General features: G+C 41.1%; 1 long non-coding RNA gene across 1 annotated transcript; it reads right to left on the bottom strand.

The window, feature by feature from the left end:
* Positions 1-672: 672 nt before the first annotated feature.
* Positions 673-5,909, bottom strand: LOC116784132. Its single transcript, XR_004355967.1, has 3 exons — positions 5,863-5,909; positions 5,248-5,382; positions 673-1,114 (listed from the first exon to the last, which is right to left on the bottom strand). It is a non-coding gene; the product is annotated as an uncharacterized LOC116784132 (long non-coding RNA).
* Between the last annotated feature and the right edge of the window lie 1,832 nt (positions 5,910-7,741).

Raw genomic sequence — 7,741 nt, 5'->3', positions numbered from 1 at the left:
CTAACTCATGCAGGAGGTGAAAATAACCTCCAGGTTTACAAATCATGCAGATTACTCTGGTTACATCCATGTAAAAATGATGAATTCCAGATTTCTTCTGGGAAAAGATGCCTAGTGGTCTTGAGTAGTTGTTTTCTTCTTTTTTCATCAGTGTTCTTTATAATCAGCACTTGAAATTAATACTTACTAAGAAAGAGATCGTCTCAGTGTAGCTCTCCATAAGAGTACTACTACCTATTCCTTCATGGGCAGTCATTCAACAGAATAGTAATTTGAACTGAATTTCCAAATGATCAAGTTGTAGACTGGAAGACTTACTGAACAGCTAATAACCTGTTTTGAATGTTGCAGTTTCCATTTCTTGAAAGTTAGAAAAATATGATGGATGAAGCTTGTGGATTTGTTTTTGCATCAGATTCATTTTCAGTTGTAGTCTACAGCATGCACAGATGTAAATAGTGTAGGGTGGGGAAAATGACTGAGATATGGTCCTATATGGAAACATATGGAATCTTCCTGAATTATGTCTTGTCATAGCCTATATTGCCACCCATATAAAACAATAACAACCTTATTTCTAAAAATTGCACAATTGGTGAATTTTCCATACCCCAAGGTGAGTTATATCAATACCTTTCCAACATGATTAAAATGGTACACAATTAAAAATCCTACATGACAAAAATTCTAAAAGTGAAATTAAATTCTTCAACACTAAAAATCAAGATACAGTCTGTTTTCAGCCAGATTCTATCTGAATTTTTCCACAGAACAGTCTTCAGGGAAATTGCTTTTCTGTCAGTGGGTGATGATGAATTGAAGATCTCAACAGACTTTTTTCGCTGTTGTCTTGTTCAGTAATTTAGATATGCTGTAATCATGCATCTTGTCTTATAGCAGCTTGCTGACCAGAGCTCTTGGTGAGGTTATCCATTATCCAAGTTGATATACATGGATATATACTTGCAATAGCTGCTCTTTGATCTGTAGTCACGTCCCAAACCAAGACCTACCACTTGCTGTTTCTGAAAGTAAGTCTTTTTCCCAGAGTTTGAGATAAAATTGTGGCTGTGGAGAGCATTCCTGGATGGACATGGAGCAGCTTGGAGTGTTACTGACAAAAGAGAACAAGCAGAGAATTGTGCTTATGCTTGGCAGTCTTTCTCTTAAAACTTCTCTGATACAAAGAGAAATCTGATGGAAAAACTGGATCAAGGCAAAGATCCCACTCCTTTTTTCCCAAGCAGCTAGAGGAGGGGTAGGTGAAGGGGAACTGTTCCTATATCTGAACTACTTTTTTTTAAAGCAGGGCTCTGATTTCAGTCTCCAGAATCCTCTAAACAAGTATTCAGATGATAATAGCAATTGATTGCTCTGAGACAGGTCCTTCAGAATTTCTTCTCCTGGCAGATTTCTGAACGTACAATAACTGCAGTGAAATACGCAGTGGAGAAGGTACAAACCAGACAAACAGACATCCATTCTTCATGGTCTTTCTGTTAGTAGTTGAGACCCATCTTTGAATTAAAGGTAATAGAGACTCGAAAACCAAACTCCTGGGTAAATACTTAAATTTCTGGGCTATCATATTTCAAAGCAGCCCCAACAACAGTTCTACCCTGCTCCCACTCCTAGCTGGTTTGCATTTTTGGGGACCGTATGCTTAATGCTCTTTCTTCCCTCCATTTTCTAAGGCTGGAACTTCACCAAACCCGAGGTAAGAACTTAGGAACCAGCATAGTCAAGCAGCTTCAGGATGTAAGCAAGAGTTCCTTATGTTGTGCAAGAGAATAGCTAAGAGACTTCTGCTCTTTTCATATTAGAAAAACTGTTCAAAGTAGTTCACTCTCAGCCCCTCAGCAGTTCCTGAAGGAGCTTAACACCCCAGCTTACCTGTAAGTGTAAGTGCTTGTGAGGGGTATATTAGAGCAGGGCTTTGTGCAGCTGCTCCCAGTGCACGGTCATGTCTCTGGAGTTATGAACAGAAAAGTTTCTATGCCAGATAATTAGACTCTTAAAACTCCTTGTTACAGAAGTAAAGGAATTCCAAGGAGCAGGAAGGTCTGGGTATATTAAAAACAAACAAACAAAAAACAAAACACCTGCCTATACACACATTTTGTACAGCTGCCTTGAAAAACGATTCACTGAAATAATAGAGTTGGAAGTTTCATGACATTGCAGCACAAGCCACAGCAGGGGGTAAGGTGTAACCTTAGCACACAGTGAGCCCAGATAATTCCAGTGTTTCCTGAAGGAAACAAAAGCTAGAGCTTTAGCAAACAAGCAATCTGCTCTTAGGTGCAAATTGTTTTTTCTTAAGGTAATGAGAAACTGTAAGAACATTGTATAGTGGAAAAGTAATTTTTGAGAAGAAAATTATCAAGAGGTTTTGCTTAAGATGATTTTAAATACAATTGCAATTTGATATTGCAATTTATGTTGTTTCCACATACATGTTTTTCCCTCAGCCTCCTCAAGGGCACTCAAAATAAGGAGAAATTCAAAGCAAAATTTAACCTGACTGCTGCTACTTCTCTATTCCCCCATTTCTCAGTTTTTAGGCATTAGGCACTTGTAGTAACTGCAACTTCATTGTAGCTTCTCCTTACATAGTTCTGGTCACTTCTCCGTCACTTTTATGATTCACCTAGGAACTAATCTATCTGTAAAGCTGCAATAGGGAATGGGCTTTGTAGCCTAGCTGGGGTGTCCCACGGGCCTTCCCCTCAGCTCTGCCCCCCAGAATACTGAGAGCAGTACCACTGGACTCACATACAAATGGGCAACTGAAAAGGAAGGAAGAGGTGTGCACAGCATATCTAAAAATCTCTGCTGGGGTTACATAGCAGTCATACTTCATGTTAAATTGATGCCCATAATGCCACTAGAGAGGGCAAGGAAATCAGCAAAAAAGTCAGAGAAGCAAAAGAGATTTATCTAATTTTGTTATTTTTCAGTCTCTCTCTAAAATAAAAAAGAAGATATTCGGTTACAGGAATGTTAGAAAGAGGCAGCAAATGAAAAATACTCTCAAGTTCTTAATTAGCTCACCACACCTTCGATTTACTAATGTCCAGACGCAATTAAGCGATTCCATGCTAACCTTCCTTTGTAAGCAGAAGAAAGGATTTTTTTCCCACCCAGCACAGGCATCTTCATGTACTCACTGTTGAACAGCAATAAAAGGTGTCTTTAGATCAGGGGAGCAGGGCACTCAGGGAAAGCAGCAGGAACCCATCCAGGGGGCTTTGCCGGGCCCTAAGTGGCATTTTATAGCCCATGCTATGGTCTGATACCCACACAATAAGGGTCTAAGTGCTGTAGAGAGTCACAAGCCAATGCTGTGGCACAATATGTGATGAAATGGACTTCAAAGAGCTAGGAACTGAATCTTTTTCAGCTAAAGAGACTGTTCTTTGTGTGTCACAGCCCGTGGTGTATGGATTTGTGTGTCCTGCCTTGCTGCACTGATTGTGGCGTATGGTGCACACGTTGCTGTCATGTGTCAGCTCAGACTCCTGGGGCAGCAACAGAGACTCCTGGGTTAGAGGCCTCTCTTCAGGGGATGGTGCATTACAGTGGGAGAGGAAAGGGGCTTGGAGTTACAGGGCAGAGGACAGACTGTCTTAAAGGACAGGAGTGTGTAAGAGGCTGTGATAAGGGGGAGGGAGCAGAGGTAGTAGGTGTTCAGTACTGGCTGGCAGCAACTGGGCACCTGCCTGTACTGTGAAGTGGGGCAACTGCTATCTGCTAACATCGATCCCAAAGGGGAGACAAATGCCTGCACTGCAGCATATGGAATAAAAACCCTAGGCACTTCACTGTGCCACCCAGGAGGGGACGTTTCAGCTTGGGAAGTGACACGGAGAAGCACAGAAAGGTTGTCTAGGCAAGCTTGAAACACTAGGAGGTAAAAAACACACAAAAGAGGGGAAGTATTAAGTGTCATAGAAGCTGGTAACTCACTTGAGAAGCCAGAGACTTGAGAGAGGAAGATTGAAGAGATAAAGGACATGGGTTTGAGGAAGCACAGAGAATCACAGAATATTCTGAGGTGGACGGGACCCACAAGGATCATCAGAAGTATTCTGACAAAGGAGAGGCCCTGACTTCATGTTCCTAAGTTGCATTCTTTGAAGGTGGGTAGCTTTGAGAACAGAGAGTCTGCTTGATTTAGTCCAAGACCAGAGCGTTTAAGACTTGCATTTGCAAGCTTTTAGTGCCAAAGTGAGTGCTACTCAGGCACATATAGTACCTGGCACAGACACACAAAATACACGCTTAACGAAGACCAAAACCAAAACATGTTATTAACTAAATACTTCAGGAAGCCTAGGAACACACTGCAAAAGGGACCTCGTGGGCTTGATTTCTCTTCATAGATAACTATTTCATAGTCATGTCCATAAACTTATTAAAATCTGTCTAAGGAGTATTTTTGATTTCTTCCTCCTATTAATATTCCAGAATCTTTTGTTTAGAAACTTAAACTATGGCCAAGCCACACACACACCTATTTACTCAAGGCATTATTGTTCTTTTGTTTAAATGTGCCTTCTCACTCCTTGTGTTTAGTTCACTCTCGTATTTATAGAGTACAGTTGCATTGTTCCTTGGCCTTTATTCTGCTCGAACAGTTTACTCCAGTGTATTAGAGTGTCCTGTGCTAATCTCTGTAGCCGTTCACCGCACCTGCTCCAGCTGAATCCACATCTTCCAACATAGGTGACAAGAATTGTAAATGGAATTCCAGGTGCAGTTTTACAAGTACAACAGCTTTAATATTTCCCTGTCACTCCTGAAAAATTCTTCTGCAGAACACTCTGGAATCACACTTGTGTTTTACTGAGCCACATTACACCATACCAATAGCTCAGAGTCAATTTATGATTAACCAATGCACTCAGGACTTGCTCTGCCTCTTTTACTTTCAATGGATAAGCATTTCCCGTATGAGCTGAGAACTCATTATTAAGCCTCTAGGTTCATGACCCTGCACTCCTTCTCGTCACTGCTATTCAAATTATCGGAGTTTTCCAGTTTTTCCTGTAGAGTCCAACTCTCCACTGTTTTGACAGTAACTCTCAGTTTCGTGTCATCAGAAACAAAGAATGTGTCCTTCAAATAACTTTCCTTATCACCATAGCTTTACCCTCATTGCAATCATTTTCCAAGCCATTGCTGCTAATGGAATTAGAGCAAAATAAAATCCAGTTTCTCCTGTATGGCCTCTGTAAGCCTCACCTGTGCCTTGATGAATTGTGATGATGCGCCCATCTATTGACAACAGCAAATACAGGTTGAGATGCTGCAACCAGCCTTAACAAAAACTTGGAGGTTTGGCCCTCGCTGTAATCCATGATTGGCTTGCTTGGAAAGCTAAAAACGAACAGAGGCCCATTGCAATAAACACTGTGCAAGGATATCAAGAAAAGAACTTGCCCCTGAAAAGAGCTTGCATCTATTGTGCATCTATCCAAAACCCCCATAAAAACCCCAACAAAAAAGCTACCCTAGGATAATGAGCTATTGTATCCACAGCACTGGAAATGCAAGAGCCTGAATGATCCACTCTCAATTGTGAACAATGGAAACACGCTGAATCACTAAAACCAAACCTTCAATAGGCAAAATGCAGCCTTGTCACTAAGACAAACTGCTAATAACAACAATGAGGCTTGGAACAGCTTGTATGGAGCCCAACTGGCTCTCATACTTTAGCTGAAGTTCATCCAAAGTTGAACAGGGAGGTCTCCAGATGGTCACTGCAACTGGGGTTAGAAGGAGGTGCCATTATGTTACGTTCTTGTTCATACACAAAGTGTAGAATTTTGTTCAGTGATGAAAATTAAGACTTACCCCAGAGGAGTGGACAGGACAAGCCGTGAAGAAAAATGGCATCACTTACACTGGGAAGATACTACTTTAAAAGGATATTCTAGTCATAGCACTTTGACAATTATTAACTTGAGAAACAGGGGGGCAAAAGTACAATTGTGTTTCAAAGTTTGTGCTGTGCTTTTTTCTCACAGCATGTAAAATAAATGTATTTTATGTAAAACAATTTCTTTTCGAGAAGAAAACATCTAACTTCACAGTATTTAAACAGATAAAAACCAAAATTCTCTATTGAAGCCCCAGTCAGGGATGCCACAGACAGAGGGATGTCCACATCGCTGAACTGAACTGTAAACTACATTTCCTTCCAGGTCTTCCATTTATATTTAAATATAAATATAAATTCCTTCCTATATTTAGGGTTATATTTGTGTCTGTTCCCTATGCTTTACAACCACACTGACAATATGGACTTTGGCAATACAGCCTGCCTCAGGGAGAGCACAAAATACCTCAAAAATTCCTTCAGGGAGAAGCATCATCTCTGAGTCAATCTACCTGCTCCCAGGGACACCAGCTTGCCTGCTTGCAGACAAGTGGAGGTGGGAAAAGCGCTGGACTCCACTTGCTTGGTTACAGAACAAGTCAGAGAATATATTTAGGAGGAATAGCTGTCCCTGAGAGGACTGCCCATTACAACAGGGCAAAGACTGTCTTTGGGAGACTTTAGGGTAGACCTGGTGCCTCTCCAGAAGTGTTGGCTTCCAAGGGCTCAAGGAGAAATTTGTGTTTCTTTATTTCTCATCCCAGTCTTGAATCTTAAACTGATCACAAGGTTCTCAGAGCACTCTTAGTAGCATGAACATGGTGAGTGTGAGGAACATATAAAAGCCACAAGGGTTATGTGAAACACCGACTATGCAGTTAAAGTGATAACGCATCCCAAAGTCTGCCACAGAGAATGTGCTTAAACATTCTCAGATGGGAACAAATGCAGCTCTGCTCATTCCTGTTTGATTTGGGTCATAAAGCACCCATCTGACAGAATCACCCTCTAAGCCAAGAAAAAAACATTCACCCTGTGTTGTAACCAACACTGCTGCACCTCTTTGCCATGAGACCATCTCATCTAAGGGCAGCCCAGCAGGACCACAGCACATTCTGTCAGAAGGGACTTCCTCACAGAGCAAGCAAAGAAGCTGTACTATCTTCAGCCAAAGAGAGGGGAGATTACACCTCCTAGTATCTCTCTTGGGGGAGGAACTCAGTGAAACACACTATTCTTAAACAAAAATACTCTTTGTTTTGTCCCCAGATTATATACTGAGACATTGCAAGTGCCAAGTGTATTTCTTCCACTCTGCATGTTTTTCTTGAAAATCAAATTCCCCTTTTCTAGTACATACCACAGGAGGGAAGGGTGGTAGTGGGGAGTTTGTAATATGCCTTAAGAAATGAGGGAAGGCAAATGGAATACCAAAGGAGGAAATAATTTTTGTAAGCAAGTCAGCAAAATATTCTAATACGTTTGGTCTTCAAGCACAGTTACATTTACAAACAGCCTGATGAAAGGAAGGTATGTTGCTCCATTTCCACTGCCTCAGCAAGACTGGATTGGAGCAATGAAGGATTAGGACTAGAACTAACATGCTTTGAACCTGGTAAAAGACTTCAGCTGAACCTGCACTGAACTAGCACCCTAACTGAAAATAAAGAAGACAATTTTTCCCTTTCTGCATTGAAAGTGAGACCCTAAGACAAATTATGGCATAGAAGAACTTTAGGAGACTACTGCTCTTCTCTGTGCAACCTTTGCACTTGTCGTGTAGAGCATTTCTGAATCCTGCTCTTCATCACCACTAAATTTATTTCATTCAAAATCAAGATTTCCTAATGCATC

This window comes from Chiroxiphia lanceolata, chromosome 3, assembly GCF_009829145.1.
Source record: "Chiroxiphia lanceolata isolate bChiLan1 chromosome 3, bChiLan1.pri, whole genome shotgun sequence".
Classification (NCBI taxonomy): Eukaryota; Metazoa; Chordata; class Aves; order Passeriformes; family Pipridae; genus Chiroxiphia; species Chiroxiphia lanceolata.
The sequence above is the reverse complement of the archived record's forward strand: the minus strand, read 5'-3'. Positions and strand labels throughout refer to the sequence as shown.